Source organism: Elephantulus edwardii, unplaced genomic scaffold (genome assembly GCF_000299155.1).
Source record: "Elephantulus edwardii isolate Elephantulus edwardi_28Jun2011 unplaced genomic scaffold, EleEdw1.0 scaffold00082, whole genome shotgun sequence".
In the NCBI taxonomy this organism is placed as follows: Eukaryota; Metazoa; Chordata; class Mammalia; order Macroscelidea; family Macroscelididae; genus Elephantulus; species Elephantulus edwardii.
In genome coordinates, this window is record NW_006399832.1 from 7,635,293 (window position 1) to 7,658,774 (window position 23,482).

Sequence of the window (23,482 nt, forward strand, 5' to 3'; positions counted from 1 at the left end):
TACATCTGTGGAAGGAACCGCTGGAGAAGCTCAATATCAGCTGTGAAAACTAGGCCGGGGGCTGATTGTGGAACAGACCACCAATTACTCATATGCAAGTTCAAGCCGAAGCTGGGGAAAATTAAACCAAATCCACAGGAGCCAAAATATGCCTTTGATTTCATATCACCTGAATTTCAGAATCATCTCAGGGACAGGTTTGAGGCCTTGAACACTAATGAGTGAAGACCAGATGAGTTGTGGGAGGATGTCAAAGGTATCATCCAGGAAGAGTGCAAACGGTCATTACAAAGACAGTGTTACAGTAGGAACTCTTAATCGACTTCTTCCGTGTGAGATGCATCCTCATCACCCTCATGTGGGGGGATCTCATCAGGAACAGCAGCACTGGGTTCCTCAGCTGTCGCCTCATCTTCACCAATGCCTAAGCCTCGCTTGACCACGCGGTAGATGTGGTTGGAGTGAGTCTGAGGATCCTCTAGGGAGAAGCCAAAAGAGAGCAGTGTAGTTTCAAACAGTAGCACCACCGGGTCCTTAACAACTTTGTCTTTCGTGTCTGCTTCACCTTTCTGCTTCAGTGTCTCAATGATCAGGGTTGATCTCCAAGTGCTTTGCGGCCATCATGCAGCCCATTGTGAGTTGCCCTGAAGCACCTACGCTTTCCTGATCCGCTCCATACTGGCTTTCCAGCCATATGTGCTAGTGAGACAGGGTGAAGATACAAGCCTATTGGGGATTGTCACCTTCTTAACCTTCTTATCCAAAATTTCCTTCATGAGCTTACAGAGGTTCTCAGACTTAGCCTAGCTCTCCTGCATTGTCTGTCTCTCTTCTTCATCCTCAGGTAGAGAGAAGTCATCTCCTCTCCAGCCTGGAAAGTGTGACAATGAAGTAGAAAAGTGATGCTGGCTGGTAGAGTCCTCATGGATTCCAAGCTTCAGATTTTTTACAGAATGCCTCGAAGTATTTCTTTTTTTTCCTTTTCAATTGGATTAGTACAATGTATACTATTACCAATATTACTAGGAATATGCTAAAATTCAATTACATCACGTTGAAAGACATAAGCTTGTTAATATCTTTGTCACTATCAAGTACAGAATGAAAATGGTCGGCCACTTTGAAGTTCATAATAATCAATCAGATGTTATTATTGGTTCCCAGAGTCATTCTCTAGATCGAGTTTTGGCATACTACAAACGGACACTTGGTATAAGGTCACCGAGGAAGGACAGCACCCAGTTCAAGCCAATAAAGTTTATTGAAGAGAAACTGCCGGGTTGGCTCATCTTACAAGGAAATGGTGGAGTTTGGATTTTCACAACTGCTGAGTACAAGATAGGGAGCAGGTCGGGGGTCATGGATAATTGTCCCTGAGAAAGGGCTGTGGAATAGTTTAGCAGCTCTGACAGAGATAAACAGAATTGCAGCTCCTACTTGGATCATTTCTGTGGCTGGCTGGGGAAAGAGGGAGAGCAGCTTCACAGCCCTAACTCTTGGAAAGCCAACTGTAGTGTCCCTTCATGTGTAGCGTTAGCCCATTGCATGGAGGAGAAATGAGTAAGGGGAACTAGCCTTAGCTTGAGTCTCATCTTTTGATTACTTTGTCATCGTAATCAAGGGGAGTTTATTTTATTTCGCTCTAGTGGTCTAGTGGCAAGAAGCTGCACTGCAATCCTGAAGGCACATGGTTCGAGGCCACCAGCTGCTCCATGGGAGAAGGATTGAATCTCCTCAGGTGTGATTAACTGCATCTGAAAACCCCCTGGGGGATCAGCTATGGGTCGCTTCCGACTCTATGGCACACAACAACAACAATAATAGCAACATCCAGAAGTATTTCTTTCTCTCTTATTCTCAGTGCCTTTTAGTTAGAACCTACTTGTAACTGACCCTACATTAGGGTTTTTGTGGGGGCAGGGGGTTTGCATTCTTTTTTTTTTCTCTGTCTTTATTTTTCTTTTTTTTTCATAGTGCCAGTAAATGTTTGTTTAGGAAATAAAGCATACACACGAAGTTGATATTCTAAGCTCAGTAAAAGACCTTCTAATTTCTTTTTGTACAACCTTTACATTTTAGAGAAAAAAAAAACAACCCTAAAACTCTCACAGATAAAGGTCACAAACCAAAGACTATAAAGTACGTTTTTCAACCCTCAGCTCAATGTCTTTTCACTTGCATGAAAGAAGTTCTTGTAGTTTGCACTGTCCTCTGCCAACTCAGAGAAGAGCTCAAGGCAATTCTTGACAATATTTTTGCAGACGATTTTCAACAGTTTTCTCTGTTGCAGCATTTCTTGAAATCTGTTGATGGGCAGATCCTCAGAGTTGAGGAGCAGATCCTCAGAGTCAACCACACCACAGATGAAGTTCAGATACTCTGGTGTTAATAACTCATCACACTTCACTGTGATGAACACATGGCAAACATATAGTTTAATGTTATTCTTCTTTTTGTCCTCAAAGAGAGAAAAGGGAGCCTGGCAAGGGGTCAACAATGCCCAGAATTCCAGCTGACCTTCTGCTGAGAAGTGCTTGACTGCCAAGCGGTCTTCCCAATTATTAGCAATGCTCCTGTAGAATTCTCCATATTCCTCCAGAGTGATATCTTCATGATTTCAGGTCCAAATGGACCAGTCTTATTCAGTTCTTCCCGATTAATGTATTTCTCCTTAGATTTTTGGTTTTCTTTTTGTTGTCCTTATCAATGTCACCCTCCTCATCTGAATCAACATCTTCCTCATCTTCCTCCTCCTCACCTTTCTCTTTTTTGTCTTGTCATCACTGACTTCCTTTTCTTGTTCTTTCTCCAAATAACAGGTGATGAGGTAGTCTATGAACTGCGAGTGCTTCTTCACTATGTCTTTGACTCATCTCTAAGTACTCTGTTTCTTCTTCTTGAAGGTGCAAGATAGTGTCAGTGCCCTGACCAATGGGCTCACCATGGTCAGCATGAACTGTAAAGGAACCCCCAGCTGAAGACTCCTGGCATATTGCTCATTGTCATTGTGTTTTGTGATCACGACCACTTTCTCTCGGCAAGATAAAAGCCAAACCAAATTGACCGATCATGGCGGTGTCTGCGCCAGCCTGCAGAGCCTCCATAAAGGCTTTCGTACCAGACTTGACAATTGTTTCCAAATTATTTATGAGATCGGCCTTGGTCATGCCAATGCCTGTGTCCGCAAGAGTCAAGGTACATTCCTGGGGTTAGGGATGATGTCTATTTTCAGCTCTTTACCACCATCCAACTTGGAAGGGTCTGTCAGGTTTTCATAGTGAATCTTGTCCAGTGCATCCAAAGGTCAACTCCCTAATGAAAATTTCCTTGTTGGAATGAAAGTGGAGTAGAAGAGTAGGGCGATCTCTGCCTGAAAGACAAAGGTCTCCACCTCCTCCTCTCCATGGTGCACTTCCTCAGGCATCTTGACAGAAATGGTTACAATTACCAGACAGGGCAGGATCTAGGACAGAGCAACCCAAGGCTTACCAGCTGCATCGGGGTAATGCAAGAGATCAGATGTTTGCTTGTTTGTTTTTTTATTTTATTTTATACTGGTTTACTTACAAAGTTAGCATACATACCAGATTTTTCTCATTTCCTTAACTCATTCCTCCCTCCATCTATCAAATTGTGTGACCCTATGATTACACTCTTCCCATCCTCACCGCTCTGCACCCGCCCCCCGCCCCAGATCCTCATATGTGTTTTACTAGCTATCTATTTCTACTCTAATGGTCTTATACAATAAGTCCTTATGGGACTTAGTTCACTTAGCATAATGCTCTCCAGTCATTCCCACCCCCGCCCCCCAGTTGGGTAGTAATTTACAAAATCATTGCTCCTGCATGCTGTGTAGTATTCCATTTGTGTGAATGTACCATAATTTCTCAATCCATTCAATTATGGTTGGACATTTGGGCTGTTTCCATGTTCTTGCAGTGGTGTCTCATAAGGACAAACACTGAATAATATCGTTATTTTAGAAATAGAAAGATAAATAGTAAAACATGTATAGGGATCCAAAGCAGGGAAGGAGTGGGAACAGAGGGGTGAGGAGAGGTAGGGGCAAAATCACAGAGTTTCACAATGTGGTGAGTGGATGGAGGGGATAAAGGAAATAGTAAAGGTCTGGTGGGGATCTGAAAAGACAAGGGAATGGCGGGCATAGCCCAATGTTGATTAATTTTATAAAACATAATGAATGGGAATGATTGTATGAAACACAAAGTGAATGAAGAATAGTGTGAAACACAATGTTATATGAACTTTGTAAAAAAAATCAATATAAAATGAAAAAAATTTTTAAAGCCAAACTGATAATATGGCAGTTATATACATCATTCCTGTTTCTGTCCATACAACAAGAGGTAGCCTCATGGCCTCTGGCCATGTTCTGCCTGTATGGTGCTCAGGCCAGAGGGACTGTGGCTCATTAGAGCAGAAGTCACAAACTGGCTGGGTGGGGGGGGGGTTCTAAGAGAGTGGCATGATGTTTTGGGGAATGATGAAATCTGTTTAGATGGTGCTGATCTGCAATAATTTTAATAAAATTATGAAAAGGCATAGAAAAGAACAAGTATGTAATAGGTAAAAAGGAGGTTGCTTTTTTAAAATTTTTGGCCTTGATTTCATATAAACGTGGTCACTGGGATAACATATATATCAAATAATTAAGTGCTTGACTCTCTGACCAAAGTGTTTGAACCCACTCACTGGCTCTCTGGGAGAACAACATGGCAATCTATGTTAACACCGATGGTAGTTAGATGTCACTGGGCCAGTCCTGGCTCCTACAGACCCTGCATGTCACAGGAGGAGACGCTGCCCTGCCTTTGCCATTCTCACGGCTCTACTTGAGTGCAATGTTGCAATCACTGTGTCAATCCAGCTCATTAAGAATCTTCCATTCTCCCTCCCCCTCGGCTCTCCATCTAATGTAATATCTTTCTTCAGGTACTGATCCCTCCTGAATCCATGAAGATTACCAAGAAAATTCTGTAAGTGGTCCCACATAGGACCACTCACTATAAATGAGACAAAATTAGCTCCATAGTTTCTAACAGTATAACAGTAAAGTGTGTGAATTCTGTATGTATAACTTAAGACATTTTTGCACAGATACTGGTGGTGAAGTGAGTAACAGGCCAGTGAGTAAGTAAGTGAGAGGTGGGTTGCTGTTGTTGTTGTTAGGTGCCGTTGAGTTGAGTTGACTCATAATGATCCTGTGAACAACAGATCTGAATCCTGTTCTATCCTGTGCCATACTCACACTGACACAGTTGAGCCCATCGTTGTAGTCACTCTGTCAATCCATCTCATTGAGGGTCTCCCTCTCCTTTATTGACTCTCCACCTTTCTAAGCATAGATTCCATTTCCAAGGAAAAGCCTCTCTTGGCAACACGCTCAAAATATGTGCGATGAAACTTTGCCATCTTGCCTCCGAGGAGCACCCTGGCTGCATTTTTTCTGAGACATATCTGTTTGTTCCTTTGGCCGGCTATGATCTTTACAGTGCTCTTCTCCAACACTACAACTTAAAGGCATCAATTATCCCTATTCTTTGTCTACCTCTCAGATGTATAGCAAGTGAATAAAAAGACCATGGCCTGATCCAAGCACACCTTAGTTTTCAAACTGGTATCAATTCTCTTTAGTAATTTGGAGAGGCCCCTGACAACAAACTGCTGGTACCACAGGTGTTGATTGTGGAGCCATATAAAATGCAATCATTGACAACTTCAATCTTTTCTCTATTTATCATGACTTTCACAACCAACTTTTAATGACAAAGGCCCCCAACCCAGTCCTAATTGGTTTAAACAAGGAGCTTCCAGCCCACAGCTGATTCTTAATTAAATCAAAACCACCAAGCAGCTCACAAATGATTGTTAATTAAATAAAATTGATCAAACAGCTCACACTTGACTGTTAATGAAATAAAATCAATCTACCTTCCAACTGTTTAAAAGAGTTTCATACGCATACAAGGAAGATCTGTTAATTATACAACTATTATTCAAATCTCACAAAAACAATGATTCTTACTGCTAGACTGATAGGCAACATCATGATAGATGGAAAAAGGATTGAAACTGTCAACTACTTCATCTAATTTGCATACACAATTAACACTCTTGGTACCAACAGTCAGGAAATCAGGAGATGTATTGCACTGGAAAAGTCTGCAGTTAGGGACCTCTCCAAATTATTGAGGAGTAATGATGTCCATTTGAAGACTAAGGTGCATCTGATTTAAGCCGTGGTCTTTCAATCACTTGCTATGCATTTGAGAGCTGGACAATGAATAAGGATAACAGAAGAACTGATGCCTTTGAGCTGTAGCGTTGGAGAAGAGCGCTTACATCCCATGGGCTGCCAAAAGTACAAACAAATATGTCTCGGAAAAGGTGCAGCCAGAGTGCTCTTTAAAGGCCTTCCATACTTTGAGCATGTTATTAGGAGGTGCTATTCCTAGGAGAGAGGGACACGATGCTGGAAGGGTAGAGGATTGGCAAAGGAGAGGAAGTCCTTCAGTCAGGTGGATTGACACAGTGACTGCCGTAATGGACTCTAATGTGTCAAGAAGTGTGAGGATGGCACAGGATAGGACAGGGTTCAGATCTGTTGTTCACAGGGTCACTATGGGTCATACTTGACTCGACAACACCTAACAACAGCATCATGGTTTCGCTTACTGGTTCGGTGGTGAGTATTTTTGTCATCTTCACGTTGAGATATGGTCCGTATTGAAGGCTGTAGTCTTCCTCACTGTCAGTAAGCAGGCTGTTCCAATTTTCTACACTACTCTTGGGAGAAGAAAAAAATAAGTGGTCTCTTCATATAAAGATTTGCAGCCTCAGAAGCCTGATGTTGGGGCACTGTGAATCAGAATTGATAGTATTAAGCTTGATTTGGTATATGATGATGGATGGAATAGTAAATGTTTTGTTATTGTGTACTATTGAGCTGCAACTAACCCATAGCTGACCCTTCAGTGGGTTTTCAGAAGCAGATCATCATACAGGAGGAGATTGCCCATATTTCTCCTGTGGAACCACTGGATTCAAACTGCATGCCTTTGAGATGGCAGCACAACTCCTTGCCACTAGGCCACCAGAGGGTCCCTATGTTTTGTGTGTGTGTATGTGTTTGTGTGTGTGTGTGTGTGTATATATATATATATATATATGAATACCTTTCATTCACTTCCCCGCCAGAACCCCACCCACCACAAAATTCAATTGTTATCACCTGTTTGTTTAAAGTGGGAAAGAAAGCATTACTAGAGAACCTATTAGGTGGTTACTCCTGAGCTCTGTGGCTATATCACCTCTGAGCCCAGGCCAGTGCTCTGAGAAGCAAATCAAATACATCCACTGACAGTGTTCACGTGGCCACAGAAACTGGTACGTGACCTTCACCAGAAGCCGAGGCAGCTCCATCTGAAATGGCAGGGCTGCTGTCCAAAATCCTGGTGGGTAGTTGCTATTTACAGTCAACCTTTCCGGTCTGGAGTAGATGTCCCAAGGAAGGCTATTTTTAAGCAGAAATATGGCCTGTTGGACTTTTCGGGGAGTGGTCTATTTGAGATAGTCCTACGCTAGTGGGACATCTCATTGATAGTGTTCCTGAATCCAGGTCCCAGACTCAAAGCTGGGAGGAGGCCCCAGACCTGGCTCCAGACTAGATTAGTGACAAGAATGAGGAGTCTTTAGATGCCTTCCTCCCCAAAGACCCTGGCCCCAGAATCTGGGACCCTTAGAGTGGAGCTCCTGACAGAGGGAAGGGGGGGAAAATCTCCTGTAACTGTTGGCAGTTTCCCCACAGGCTCTTCCACCCAGAGGCCTGGCCCTGCAGGCTGGACAGCTCATCAGCCAGGTAGAGGCCCCAGGAACCCCCGCAGCACCCTGAAGTGGCATGTCCAGGACTGGGTTAGAGGAACACAGCCGGTTCTGCCTTTTCTCTAAGAGGGAAGAAAACATTTTAGAGAGAGCTAAGTTCTAGAAAAAACCCTGGTGGCAGAAGAGTCCCTGGCTGTCCTTCAAGGGCGCAGCTGGGGGAGCAAGTCTTCCAGGAGGTCCCAGGCAGGATTGGCCGGCATGGGTCCTCAGCCCCGCCCAGCCCCAGCCTTCTCCCTGCCAGGCTCCTGCAGCTCCCATTACACTTCTCGCCTGTCTGCTTGCAGCAGGACGTGGAGACTCCCGCTTCAAGGTCAGTGAAACCATGAAACTTTGCTTTATCTCTCCCTCATTAGGGTTTATTCCTGAGCTAATGTGGGCAGGCCTTATGAGTAGCGGACCCCAGGGCTGTGGACAGGGCTGGGTAGGAGGCTATCAGTATGAGCCATCAGAGACCAAAGATCCAATAAGCAAGGTAAGCGTGGAAGATGAGGTGCAAACTGAGTGGCAGTGGCAGTGGCAGTGTTCACTACCGATCAGTAAATAAGCCTGTGCTTGCCTGGCTTATAGATTCCTCTGTCCCTGGCCTGGGTTCTAAACTTGAAAAGAGGATTTAATTTTGTAGAAAGGTGCTATGAGGTTAGGAGAGAGACAGATATCAGTCGTACCTATGAAGCAGAATCTTTGATGTGGTGAAAAATGGGGAATTTCTTGCTACAGATTAGTAAGCAACCACGAGTGAGTCCCCCGTGCTTATCTTGCTGGCTGGGTACCTGGACAAGGGCAGTCACACAGTTTGAGGAAACAGTGGCAGCTCTTTAAAGTCGCCAGCAGCTTCTCTGTCCCTTGGCAGAAATTTTTGTTGGTGTGAGAGAAAAAAAAATAAATAAAAGCTAAATGTCACTGAATTTGAGACAACTTTACCTGTCAAATTCCTTCCCCTTGTCATTTACAAGACTAATCCATTCATTTCTGAGAATGTTTTTCCCTCTGCAGTGTCAAGGAAGTGCAGATCAGTGGCATGGGATGAACCAATGGAAAACTTTCCATTTTGAGGTCCTTAGAAGGAAGTAACTAGGACAATGTGGGTAGGTGTATCAGAGTCAGTGAGACTGGCTCAGGCCAGACCAGGCTTCAGAGCTGCTGTACACAGGGTCATTATGGGACACAGGCAATTCATCGACACACAACAGCAACAGAAGAAAGTAATCAACAAGTTTGGGACCATCTTCAACTGGCCTGGGTGAAGCAAGTGGTTTGCTTTGTTGCTACTAGCTGGTGGTTCCAACTCCTCCAGGGCAGAAGAAAGGCCCGGCCACCTGCTTAATAAAGATTATAGCCAAGAAAGCCTCAGCAGCAGCCCTGTGCATTAAGACGTGAGTTTGCTGTGAGTAGAAATCCCATTGACTGCGATGAGTTGCTAATGTCATTGCTGAAGATGCTGGAGGTTCACTCTTCACTTTTTCCTTTCACCAGAAGTAAAAATCTGCAGAATCTACTGAAATGCTATCTTCTCTGGCAAGGGCTTGTGCTTTGCTTGGCTGGCTTGTTGGCCCTGAAACAATTCCCGCCAGACTTGCTCCTTCCTGCCCCTTGCCTTTTACAATCTCGAGTGTGTGGCATTTCTAACTTTGACTGCTCTGCTTGCTATGGAGAGTGACATTTGCCAAAACTTTAGCTGTCCTTGACACGTCTGTGCGTACTATGTCATCTGCGGCTCTGTAACTCGCCAGGGTCAGCAGGCATATGCCCTGAGGTGGCCATGATTGCCTCCATGGCCGGCCTCAGCACATTAAACTGGAGTGCTGCTCCCACAAGAGCAGCTTCTTCTGTCCACAACTCTCCCACTTCCTCCTTCCCAAACCAGTGTCCTTGGTCTTCTCTCAGGAAGACATGAGAAACTGGCAAGAGAGCTTGCGGATCACAGTGACTCTGGGGAGGATTTCAACTTTGTGTAACTATTTGAGCACTAGACTTTCTCCTCAGCATTTTTAGGTATCTCTTCCAAAGAGCGTGCCTTTGGAGTTCATTGCCTCTTTGCACCAAGACATAGTTTAATAAAGCTATCCATAAAAAGCACCGTCACTCCATAGACTCTCTCACTGGCACAGTGAGATCAGATTCTTGAACACGAGTCATGGGTCAGGTCACATTTTTTATAGGGGTGACTGAAAATGATCCCAAAATGGTGGATTAGATGATACTGGGTAAGGAATGGAGACTCCTGGGTTTTTAGACGCAGGAGAGTGACCAATTGTGGGACAGACTTGGCTCACTGTTTGGAGCCCTGTGTCTCCATCTCCGCCACATTCTAGGGAGGGATTCGTTTGTCTTCCCAGAGTAGACCACGTGGGACTTTGCATAGAGCATTCTGGGAGCTTCTGTTCCCTGAGCCAGGAACACTGGGGGGAGCCAAGTCCCAAAGGTGACCCTTGGAGGTGACACCCACCCCTGCTGGACAGGCACTGAGAATCTGACCAATTCTTTCTTGGACAGAAAAGGAAATCACCTACTCCTTTACCTATTTCAAAGGACTACAGGGCTGTTAGCTTTCTTCTGTTTTCTTCAAAGTCTTTGAGAGGCTGTTTTGGCAATGGTCTCGGGTCTTTTTCCACAAGAGCTAGGAAAGGTCTCTATTACAAAGGGAAGAAAATATCTTCTGCCTAAGATTTCTACTTGCTGAATAGAGCAGAGATGGTCAAGGCTTCCCATTAAGGTTTGTTGTTTGTCCAACAGTCATCAGGGAACATGAACACATTGTTCTCTAAATTGGAAGAGGACACTCATTTTCTGCTGGCCCAGGAGAGAGGCATAATGAGATCAGTTCAGAGCATTCTGTGGAAAGAGCCAGCCCTGGAGATGTCCTCCCTTTTGGGGTGACTCTGTTTGGATGGAAAGCTGACATGTGCTCTTCCCTTGGCCCTCAGCCTGCCCTGCGTCCCTGAGGGGCTCGGACACGTGGACGCCGTGTACAGCTGGACCAGAAATAACTCTGAGTCAGCAGAAAGGCACACAGAGCATCTCCATCCAGGATATTCAGAAGACAGGAGGCTCAGGACTGAGGCAGAGGCAGAATCCAAGGCTTTAGAACCAGACAGAACTCTTCCACAGGGCCCAGAGTCCCACCAGGGCTGGCCGGGACAGACACCTGTCGTTCATGAACTCTGACCAAGCCGCTTAATGCAACTGTTGGTTTTTTAAAAGTTAGAATAAAGAAAACCTCCTCGCCGTTGGCACTGTCAGGCTCTGCTCCTGAACACCATCAAGAAAGATCCTTGGTTTGAGGACCTAGAACTTCTGCCTGATTTTAGCCTTGATATTGTAAACAGTGCTACTTAAACCAAGCGCCATAGCAGTGCTCCAGATCAGGGAAACAGACAACTTTTATAGGATGAGAGTTGGATACCGGCTCCCTCTTCAGCCCCTCAATCCCCACTTTTACTTAAAGAAGGGTAGAGGGTAGAAGGTATAAGGGAAGAATAAAGAGAGTTGGAATAGGAAACAACCTATCATCCTAGGGAAAGCCTTGCTGCCCCAGCATCCCCAGTGTGGCCTGGCTGGCAGTGCGGGCACCTTGTGTCAGACTGGAGTGAACAGAGGCATCCCTGGCATCTTGACCACTAGAAGCCCAAGGACAGGAGAGAAGAGAACAGGCTTAATATTCTGAGACTCCAGTGGAGTCACATGCTGAGGTGAAAATCCTGAGCTTAGGATCTGCTCGAGTAATGGGTTGGTTGGTCAGAGGCACCCCTAGGTTTGTCAAGTGCTTTCCCCTTCAGTTCCTGACCACCGCAGAGCTTTATGTGAAGAGCTGTGGATCACAAGGACCCTGAATCCATGACCAAAACCAAATCTAGGTTCAAATCTCAGCTCTGCCAATGTGCTGGCCCTGAGCCCAGGAGCAGTCCACTAATCCCCATTCACGAAATAGTGCCTACTTTGTAAGATTATTGCAAAGACCCACAAGAGTTTCTAAGACCATTTGCTTGTCCATGATTCTTGGGAAGAGTACAATAAATATTAAAGGAAAAAACATAATAGGGTTTAGTTGAGGTAGAGGTGGGAAGTGGGAAGGGTATGCCAAGTTCAAGGAAAAGGCAGAGCAAAAGGGCACAGGTGGGATGATACAGGACCTGACGAGTGAAGCCCATAGGTCAGGGTGGTCACTGGGATCAGTGTTAGGAGAGTCTGGGGTAATAGCCTGGGAGACTGATCTGCTAAATCCATCTGGTGGACAAAGACATCTGAAAGCACCCTTTGGGAATCTCTTGGATTAAAATTTTGTCTTTACAGAGATGACAAGGTAAAAACAAATAAAATACATTAAATACAAAGTCTAGCCTAAAAATATCAAAACACATTCTGAGAAGGGACAGAGCAGTGCTCAGATGGTCCAAGATGCCCTTGGGGAGAGAGGAAAAAAGAACCACTGTGTAGCATTAAAGGTCAACAGGGGAATGGATGGCTCAAGTGTTAACAATTGGTGAAACTGGGTGATGCGTATCTACTATACTATTTTTTTTTCAACTTTGAGTTTTAAATTCTTCAAACAAAAAAAAATTAAAACTACACAAACTAATAGAGCTAATTTGTGTCGAAAAATTCAACATAAAATACAAGCTCAAAATTTTAAATTACCAGAAATAAAATTATCAAAATGTTTTAGAAGATGCAAAGACTCCCAATTTTTAAACATAACCCACCATGGTAGCAGTCAACTGGCCATGCTTTGATCTGGTGTGATTAAAATTTATACTTTTTTTTAAAAGTTGCTTCTCTGCTACACAATTCCATCATCAGTTTTCGCCACCTCTGAAACCAAGTCTGAAATGTCATGGTGACCTTCTTGTATTAGCTGTGAAACCTGTCCTGATCAGCTCTGGCCGACAGCAGCTGCCTCTGCTCCTGCCTTGCACTCCCCAAGATGCTTAGCTGCCTCTCACGGTTTCCCATCTCTGCTCATTCTGTTCCCTCTACCTGAAAGGTCTTCCTCTTGTCCACCTGGCAAACTGGCATTCCCCAAAGGTTTGTTCCAGAGCAACTTCCACCATGCAGAATTGAGTCTTCTATTTTTATTTTGTTGTTGTTCTTATGTTACTTTGGTTACAATCTTTTTTCAAAATGATATATCTTCTCCACCAAACTATGAACTCCTTGAAGGCAGTTCCAGTATCTGGTACAATGTGGGTGAATGGATGGATGGATGGATGGATGGATGGATGGATGGATGGATGGATGGATGGGTGAGTGGATGGATGCAGGCATGCCTGGACAGATTGTCTCATGAGGAGTGAGATTTGAGGCTTGGCTCTTGGCCTGTTATGAGGAATCTGCCAATGAGGTTACTGTCTCCCCGAGCCCAAAGCCCTCACAGGATGATTGGTCTCAGACTTGTTATCCACGGCTGTTCCTCACTGTCCAGACAGAGACGATGCTCATAAGTATCTGTGATCAACCATTTATGAGTGTGGGTATGAGGGTATCTACTCGTTTTTGTGTTTGTGGGCTGGTGCCAGCCCAGCAGCCGGTGGGGTTAAGGAATACCATGATCTAATTAGGACCCACACTCACGTTCACTCTCAGTGCAATCCAGTCAGACTCAAAGGTGCAAACATCAAAATTGACAGAAACAACATCCCTGGTTGGTAGCTGCAGGTGTTTTGGACCCTGAACCAGGTCAGGTCAGTCCAAACTCATGACTGTTTTCTGTGGTCTTTGAGCAGAAACAGCCACCATACATTGTAGACATATTCAGTCTAGTTTAAGGTAACCCTCTAACTTTCAGATGTATCATTTGACTTTGAGTTTTCTAAGAGTTCAATATTAGTGACAATAGCCCAGATGTCGGCTTCATCCTGGAGGGTTCTGAACCTAGGCATGAAATAAGGAGGAGCATATTTCGCTCTTTTTTTCTCTTCTTTTCTGCAGTATAAGCAGGTACAGCCCATGGCCATTCTTCCCCTTGGCAGATGCTCAGAAAGACAGTGTCCAGAGAGAGACAATGCACTCAGGCATCTGTGGCCTAGTACCAGCCCCAGGGCAGGTGGAGATAAGCAACACTATGATCTGATTAAGACCAAACACTCTCATTGCAGTCCAGTTGGAACTGACTCATAGCTGACCCTCCAGTGCAGTTGAGGGGCTGTAAATCACACAGGAGGCAACTGACCACACCTTCTCAAGTAGAACAGCTGAATGGCCTGGGCGACCACCAGGCCGACTTTCTGGAAGCTCACAGAGCTTTCTAACTCCTTCAGTTCCAGGTACCACCTCCTTTAGATGCCTTCCCAGATGCTCAGGATAGTGCACACATCTGAACAAGGGTCTTGCATCCCAAAATATCCACTCATTGTGCCATCTTGGGCAAATCATTTCATCTCTCTCTGCCTCCTTTTCAACTGGAAATGGGAATAGAATAGTTCTGGTGGTACAGTTATCTCATTAAGTTCACTCATCTGTGAATTTAAATGTTGGTAATTCAAACCCATCCAGTGACCTCAAAATAAAGGCCTGGCCATCTGTTCTCACAATGATTAAACTTCATGCGACTCTTCTACTCTAACATAGAGTCACTGTGAGTTGTAATAGACTCAATGGTAATGGAGTCAACAACAACAGAACGGAACTTGCAAGATCGTATTACTCATCAGTCTCTTAGGACTTTGTGTCTGGCGTGTGTTATTTTTGTTATGTGTTGTCAAGATGGCTATGATACATAGTGGCCCTATGAACAATGGCTCTGGACCTTGCCCAATCCTGAGCCAACCTTACCATCTATGACATACCAGACCCCATTGCCATAGTAACTGTGTCGGTCCATCTCATCCAGGAACCTTATCTTCTGTGCTGATCTTACAACCTTCCAAGCATGTTGTCCTCCTCCAAAGACTAGTCCCTTCTGGCAACATGCCTAAAGTGTGAGAGACAGAGCTTTAAAATTCTTGCCTCCAAGGAATAATCTGATTTTACCCTCTCCAGGACAGACCTGTTTCTTCTCTTGGCCATGATATGTTCAATACTCTTCTCCAGCACCACAACTCCAAGACACCAATTCTTCTGTCATCCTTAGTCACCATCCAACTCTCAGATGCATAACAAGCAATTGAGAAGACTAAAATTTCGTTCAGGCACATCTTAGTCTCTAGACTTGGCATGATTGGTCTTTGGCACTCTGGAGAAGTCCCTAACAGCAAATTTCTCCAAAAGAACCAAGAGTGTTTGTTGTGGATCCAACCAAGATGAAATCATTAACAAGCTCAATCTTTTCTACTTCTATCATAATGCTGTCTATTGGCACAGTGGTGAGGATCTTTGTTTTCTTGATGTTGAGATTCAATTTACATTGAAGGCTACAGTCCTTGATGTTTTTCAGGAAACACTTTAAGTCCTCCTCAGTTTTGGTGAGCATGTTGTGTCATCTGCATAACACAGATTGTTGATAAGTATTCCTCTAATCCGGATGCCACATTCTTCTTCATAAAGTCCAGCCTCCTAAATGATCTGTTCAGAATATACATTGAAAAGGTATGAAGAAACGATACATTCCTGATGTACTTCTTTCTTGATTCTGAACTATGCAGTGTTCCCTTGATTTGATCAGGCAACAGCTTTCTAGTCTAGGTGCTGGTTCCACATGAGCAAATCAAGTGTTCTAAGATTCCCACTCTTCTCAATGTCAGCCACAATTTGTTGTGATCCATACAGTCAAATGCCTTTGCATAGTTGATAAAACACAAATAGACATCCTGGTACTCTCTACTTGCAACCATGATCCATCTGACATTAGCAGTGATATCCCTATTGCCATGGACTCTTCGAAATCTATCTTGTATTTCTGGAAGTTCTCTGGCAATGTACTCTTCTAGTAATTTTTGTATAATATTCAGTAAGATTTTGCTTATATGTGATATTAGTGATATTGTTCAATAATTTCTACATTCCATTAGGTCACCTCTTTAGGGAATGGTAATACATATGGATATCTTCCAGTCAGTTGGCCAGGTAGCTATTCTCCAGATCTCTTGGCGTAACCCAGAGATCACATCCAAGGTTGTATTTTTTTTGTTGAAATATCTCAACTGGTATTCTATTAATTCCTGGAGCTGTATTTTTTACCAATTCCTTCAGAGTTCGAACTTCCTCTTTTTTTATCATTGGTTCTTGATCATATGCTAAAAAGTGTCTATGTTACCAATTCTTTTTGGTACAGTGACTTTCTGTATTCCTTCCATTTTCTTTTGTTGCTTCCTGGATCACTCAATGTTTTGCCCAAAGCAACTTTCAGTACTGTAGCTTGAGGCTTGAATATATTCTTTATTTCCTTTATCTTGAGATACGCCCAGCAAGTTTTTCCTTTTTTATTTTCTACCTCTAGCTCTTTGCACGTTTTGTTATAATACTTTACTTTGTCTTCATGAGCTGTCCTTTGAAATCTTCTGTTCAATTCTAACTTCTGTTCAACATTTAGTTTTGGCTTCTCAGCATTCTAGAGCAATATTCAGATTCTCTTCTGACATTTTTCTTGGTCTTTGCTTCCTCGTCTGTCTTTGTAATGACTCTTTGCTTGCTTTATGGACGATATTCTTGCTATCATCGCACAACTCAGCTAGTCTTTGCTCATTAGTGTTCAATGACTTAAATTTGTTCCTAAAATGGTTTTTTAATTCAGGTGGGATAAACTCAAGGTCATAATTTGGTTCTTGTGGGTTTGTTTTCATTTTCTTTAGCTTCAATTTTAACTTGCACGTGAGTAGTTGGTGAATTCCACAGTCACTACCTGGCCTAGTTTTCACAGTGGATATTAAGCTTCTCCAGTGATTCTTTGCACAGAGGTAATCAGTATGATTCCTGTGTAGACCATCAAGTGAGGTTCATGTGTGTAGTCATCATTTGTGCTTTCTATCAAAGGTGTTTGCAATTAATAAATCACTGATTGTTCAATAATTTATCATTCTGTCTCCAGGTGCATTTCTGTCACCATGCCTGCCTTTCCTGTTACTGGTCCTTCTTACTTGTTCCCCCAACTTTTATCAGTCACCAAGTATTATGAATGAATTTTAGTAGCATGTTTGATCAACTTCAGACTGTAAAAGCTGGTAGAGATCTTCTACTATTTTCTCTTTTTGGTTTTAGTTGTTGGTGAACATATTTGAATGTTAGTGGTATTACAAAGTCTTCCTTGCATGTGTATGGATAGTATCTTGTCACTAATAATAATTGTGTTTCAGGATGAATCTATTGACTAGGAATGTGACCTCCTTTGTCCTCAATTTAAGTGCAATATAAGTTTTTGCCATTGATTTTTATTAATTATTGGGCTGTCTTTCCTCAGACTATTGTTGTTGTTGTCATGTGCCATCAAGTCACCTGTGCCTCATAGCGACCCTATATACAATAGTTCTGAAGCCTGCCGGGTCCTGAGGCAGTCTCATTGACTCTAATACACCTACCCCCATTGCTTTAATTACTGTATCAATCCATTTCATCCAGGGTCTTTCCCTCCTGTGCTGTCCCTCAACAGTTCCAAGTACAATATCCTTCTCTAAGGATCAGTCCCTCCTGGCCACATGCCCAAAGTATGTGAGATAAAACTTTAAAATCCTAGCCTCCAAGAAAAAAACTTGGTTTCACCCTCTCCAAGACAGACCTATTTGTTTTCTTTGAGGTATGTTCAAGACTCTTCTCCAGCACCACAGCTCAGAGGCATTAATTCTTCCTCTATCATCTTTAGTCATTACCCAACTCTCTGATGCTTAGCGAGTAATTGCGAAGACCATATCCTGAATCAGGCACACTTTGGTCGCTAGACTGATGTTGCTTCTCAGTACTCTGGAAAGTTCCCTAACAGCAGATTTACTTAATGCAATTCATCTTTTGATTTCTTAACTGCTAGTGCCAAAAGTCTTGATTGTGGAGCTGAATAAGCCGTAAGTGTTAACAACCTCAATCTCTTCTCCAACCATCATGGTGCCCCCAATTGGCCCAGTGGTGAGAAGCTTTGTTTTCTTGATATTGAGTATCAATCTGTAATTATGACTACAGTTCATGACTACATCCTGCAGCAAGCACTTCAGATCCTCCTCAGTTTCAGCAAACAAGGTTGTGTCACATGCATAATGTAGGTTATTGATAAGTGTTCCTCCAATCCTGACACCACATTCCTCCTCATAAAGCCCAGCCTCCTGAATAATCTGTTCAGCATATAGATTAAAAAGTTATGGAGACGACACATCCCTGATGTTCTATAAAAACTTCTCCATTAATTGGTGTTTAAAGATTTATTAAACAAAAGTATCAAAAGATGCTTGTCATTACTCCCTTGTCCTCTTTCTTCCCTGCCTCTCTATTGAAGGCTTCTCCCCATATGGAACATGTCACTATCTTTCATTCTGTTCGACACTGACTCATCCACCCCTGGGAGTCTGCGGTCTGTGGTGTTCTTGGGGAGGAAGCCACAAGGACACAGTAGATGGTTCTAATCTCTACACCCCCAGTTCAGAGGCTGCCAAGAATGATGACTGTGTGCTCGTTGGAAGTTTGCCCTTATAATTATCTTTCCCTCCTCCTGTAGAAGAAACCTTGGTAGGATAGTAGGTTAAAAGTTGGACTGGTAACAGAAAGATGAGCAGTTTAAAACCACCAATTACTCCACGGAGGGAATGATGAGGTAAACTTTACAGCCTTGGAAATTTGATGAAGAGTCACCATGAACCAGAATTCATTCTAACATATGAGTTTTAATTTGACTCTCAAGAATGGGAATTGCAGAACACTTAATAGTGCTCATACAAAATCTATACTTTGCCCAGGAAGCAATTGTCAGAGCAAAGCAAGGTTCAAAATCAGAAAAGGTGTACATCAGGGTGCATCCGGATTATTTCCCTATCTTTCCAATCTATATGCAGAACAGATCAATTGGGTGGCTGGACTTTATGAGGAAAAATGTGGCATCAGGATTGGAGGAAGACTCATCAACAACTTACATTATGCAGATGACACAGCCCTGCTTGCTGAAACTGAGGAGGACCAGAAATACTTGCTGCAAAAGGTGAACAACTGTAGCCTTAAATATGGATTGAAGCTCAACATCAAGAAAACAGAGATTCTCACCACTGGACCAATTGGCAGCTTCATGATAGAAAAGACTGAGATTGTTAACAGCTTCAACTTTCTTGGCTCCACAATCAATACTCTTGGTACCCGTAGCCAGGAAATCAAAAGATGAATTACACTGGCAAAGTCTGCTGTCAGGGACCTCTCCAGAGTACTAAGGAACAACAATGTCAATCTAGAGACTAAGGTGCCTGATCCAAGCCACGGGCTTCACAATTACTTGCTATGGATCAGAGAGCTGGATAATGAATGACTAAGGATGATAGAAGAAAAATTGATGCCTGTGAGTTGTGGTGCTAGAGAAGAGTACTGAACATACAATGGACTGCTAAGAGATTAAATAGATATGCTCTGGAGAGGGTGAAACCAGGCTGCTCCTTGGAGGCAAAGATTTGATTTTGAAGTTCCATTTCACATATGTTGAACACATGGCCAGGAGCAACCAGTCCTTGAAGAAGGACATCATGCTTGGAAAGGTGGCGGCACAGCCCAGAAGAGGCAGACCCCAGATGAGATGGATTGACTGTGACTGGGGTAATGGGGGTAGGTGTGTCAGAGACAGTGAGATGGGCACGATTCTGCATTATTGTACATAGGGTCATTATGAGTCACAAGCTACTCGATGGCACCTAACAACAACAACATGGAAATGCTACTAGACAGAAACCATTCACAGCTCCTGATGGAGGAAGCTCTGGTGATGTGATTTGCACGTTGTTGTGCTAAAAACACCAAGGCTGCACAAGTGGGAGTGAAAAGATGGACAGTCTCCTCCCACCACATCTCAAACCCAACCTGATGGCAGTGCGTTTGAGCCTTCAATATATCTGAGGTACCACAAAGGGCCCAAGCAGCAAAAACTTTTAGTTGTTGTTGTTACATGCCATCGAGTTGCTTTGTGACCCATAGGGACAATATGTACAAGAGCTCTGAATCCTGCTCTATCCTGTGCCAACCTTATTGTCTCCGACACACGTAACCCCATTACTCTAAGTCACCGAATCAATCCATCTCATCGAACAATTCCATTTCTTGGGAGATAATGGGAGCAACTTCATTAAATCATAGTATAATAATGTTTGTAAACACTGCAAGTAAAAACGTGGTTGTTAAATATATCCTAGTTGGAACATACCCATAGCTGACCCTCCAGCAGGTTTTCAGCAGCAGTTAATTGCGTGGGAGGAGATTGCCCATCCTTTTCCCACAGAGCGGCTGGCGGATTTGAACTGTGTGCATTTGGGGTTGTAGCAGAGGTTCTTACCACTAGGCCATCAGAGCACGATGCTTAATAGGTGTGATTTCTCTTTAGCTGTGTGATTTTGGCTTGTTACTTAACCTCTCTCTGTTTGAGTTCTTTCACCTGCGACATGATTGTTATTGTGTGTGCATAGACTTGATTCTGACTCCCCTGTGGTACAGACTAGGACAGTTTCCTAGGCTGAAATCTTTTAAAAGGAGTAGATTGCCAGCTCTTTTCTCCCACAGAGTTGCTGGTAGGTTTGAACCGTTGACTTCTGGATTAGCAATTTAGTGGCTAACCTTTGCTCTACTAGTGCTATTCACTGCAGATATTGTAGAGATAAACATTTCCCCAGATAAAGATGGGAAGGAATGGTCCTGTAATTAGTTACCCAACTGTGAAATGGGATTCTCTGGGAGGTGATAAGATCCCCAGCACTGGGACTACATATGGGGATAAAGGGAAGGAAAACAGTCATGGTGGCAAAGGGGTTAAGCACTCAGCTGGTAACAGAGAGTTTGGTGGTTTAAATCCACTAGTCCTCCACAGAAGGGAAAGCGATCTGCTTAAAGAGCACTGTGCCTTAGAATGTCTATGGGACAATTCTACTCTGACTTGAAGGAAGTACGCTTGATTTTTTATTTAAGGGGAAGGAATTTCTGCAACTAATTTGATCTAAATGGCCTCTCCAGTCCTTTCCAGCTCTCAGTTTCTGAGCACTGTTTATTCACTCACGTAAAAGCCATTTACTGGGAATTTGTCACATTCTATCCAATGCACTCAGGAGCCAGGGAAAACGGTGACTAAGTCTTACCTTCATAGTCTCTTGCCTCCTGCACTTTGAAGCATGCGATTGGTTGAGTTGTCCACCCTTGAGTAGAACACCACTGAGAAGAGAGAAGGGACCATTTCCTGGGGCATCTTTTGTACTTGTCACTGATCTGATTTGTCCTTCCTGCCCAGTCCAAAAAGAATCCCTGAAGGAAGGAAGGAAGGGTATGCACACGGATGTGTCATGTTGGCTACCCTACTGGGAAGTTTCTCTCTGTTGTCTGTGGACTAGCCTTGCTAGATCATTCCTTGACCCCCTGAAATGGTTGTACAGGCCTTGCAGGGCCAGACAGCCTTTCATGAAATCAGGGGTCAGGAGCTTGAGTGGGGTGGCCCAGGCTCATCAGATTGCAGAGTCAAGGAACTCAAGTGGAGAGAGTTGAGAAACCAAACTTACCCGCCACACTTGTCTGCTTTGTTGATGTTGCCATCAGCTGAGCCCCAGTTCACAGCAACATCACACATAGCAGAAGGAAACCCTGTCCGATGCTGTGCTGTATTGAGCTGAAAACCCAGTGTTGCAGTCAGCATGCCAATCCATCTCACTGAGGCATTGAGGGTCTTTCTCTTTTTCTCGATCTTCCCATGCCTGGTGCCCTTGCCCATGGACTGGAATCTCCTGACAACCTTGCCAATGTATGTGAGATGAAGTCTCCTCATCCTTCTAAGGATATACTTTTTACTCTTTCAAGGCAGATTTCCAAAATTGTTGATAAAAAGGGACATGTTTAGTGTAATCTAAGTATATTTCTTAAGTTTAGATCCCACAACCAAACTTATGAAATTGTGTCTTAAGAGACTTGGAATGGGACTTGAAAGTATATTAAAGTATCAGAAATGCTAAAAAGAGGCTATAGAGGAAGAAGCTTGGGGATGCCTTGAAAAAAGGATAGTTCTGGTGTGGGTTACATGCATTGTCCAAAAAGAGCACACACAGAAGGCTGGGAAGATGTTGTTTTTCTGGAAATCAGCCATTGGGCAAGTCTGCTGTCAGGGACCTCTCCAATTATTGAGGAGCAATAGTGTCAGTGTGAAGACTAAGTTGTGCCTAATTCAGGCCATGGTATTTTCAATCACTTATTATACATCTGAGAGTTGAATGATGAATAAGGATAGCAGAAGAATTGATGCCTTTGAGCTGTAGTGTTGGAGAAAAGTACTGAATATCTCATGGAGGCCAAAAGACACACAGATATGTCTTAGTGAAAGTGCAGACAGAATGTTTCTTGAAGCAAAGGTGGCAAACTTCATCTCACATATTTTGGGCATGTTGCTTGGAGGGGCTATTCCTTGGAAAGCAACATCATGCTCTGCAAGATGGAAGAACAGACAAGAGAGGTGGACTGACATGGTAACTGCAGCAGTGAGTTCAGATGTGTCAGAAATGATGAGGATGGCGTAAGGTAGGACAGATCTGTTGTTCATAGGGTCGCTGTGAATTGAACTCCACTCAATAGCACATAGCAACAACAAAATTGTTGAGGTAGCACAATGTCGTCACCTGTTTTCAAATACTCTCACTTTCCCTTCTATCTACGAGGTTCTCCTAACCTCAGGAAACACACAGCATATAGGCAGGAACACATCTGAATGGCATTATGTTATCCCATCACATCACTGCAGAAGATAGAAATCACGTAACTCTTCATATAATTATTTGTGGACCCCGAATTTCAAAACCATCTCAGGAACAGGTTTGAGGCCTTGAGCACCAATGAGTGTAGACCAAATGAGTTCTGGGAGGATATCAAGAAAATTGTCCCTGAAGAATGCGAAAGATCATTACAAAGGCTGAAGAAGAAGAAAAGACCAAGATGGATGTCAGATGAGACTCTGAGTATTGCATTAGAGCACCAAGAAGCCAAAGCTAAAGGAAGAAACCAAGAAATCAAAGAGCTGGACAGAAAATTTCAAAAGGCAGGTCGGGACAACAAAGCAAGATACTATAATGAAATGTGCAGAGAGCTTGAGTCAGAAAATCAAAAGGGCCAGACTTGCTCAGCGTTTCTTAAGCTGAAGGAGCTGAAAAACAAATTCAAGCCATGGGTGGCAATACTTGAGGACAGTTTGGGTAGAATGTTGAATGATCCAGGAAGTATCAAAAGAAGATGGAAGGAGTACACAGAGTCACTGTGTCAGAAGGAATTGGCTGACACAGAGGAATTTCATGAAATAACATATGAGCAAGAGCCTATGGTGATGAAGGAGGAAGTTCAAGTTGCTATGAAGGAGTTGGCAAAAAACAAGGCTCCAGGAGTTGACAGCATACCAATTGATTTATTTCAACAAACAGACACTGCCTTGGATGTACTCACAAAATTGTGCCAGGAAATCTGAAGGACAGCCGGTTGGCCAATTGACTGGAAGAGATCGATATTTGTTCCCATTCCAAAG

General features: G+C 43.4%; 1 protein-coding gene and 1 pseudogene across 2 annotated transcripts in view; one reads left to right on the forward strand and one right to left on the reverse strand.

Moving 5' to 3' along the window:
* Positions 1-314: 314 nt before the first annotated feature.
* On the reverse strand, positions 315-3,424 carry LOC102846810 (annotated as a pseudogene).
* Positions 3,425-8,169: 4,745 nt separating this feature from the next.
* CKMT2 (creatine kinase, mitochondrial 2 (sarcomeric)) overlaps positions 8,170-23,482 on the forward strand; it is a 43,767-nt gene continuing 28,454 nt past the window's right edge. Inside the window, exons 1-2 of one of the 2 annotated variants that reach the window (XM_006889859.1) lie at positions 8,170-8,219; positions 9,277-9,278. The gene's annotated coding sequence lies outside the window, so the exon portion shown is untranslated. The remainder of the gene's footprint in view (positions 8,220-9,276; positions 9,279-23,482) is intronic. The other variant, XM_006889858.1, reaches the window with a different exon arrangement.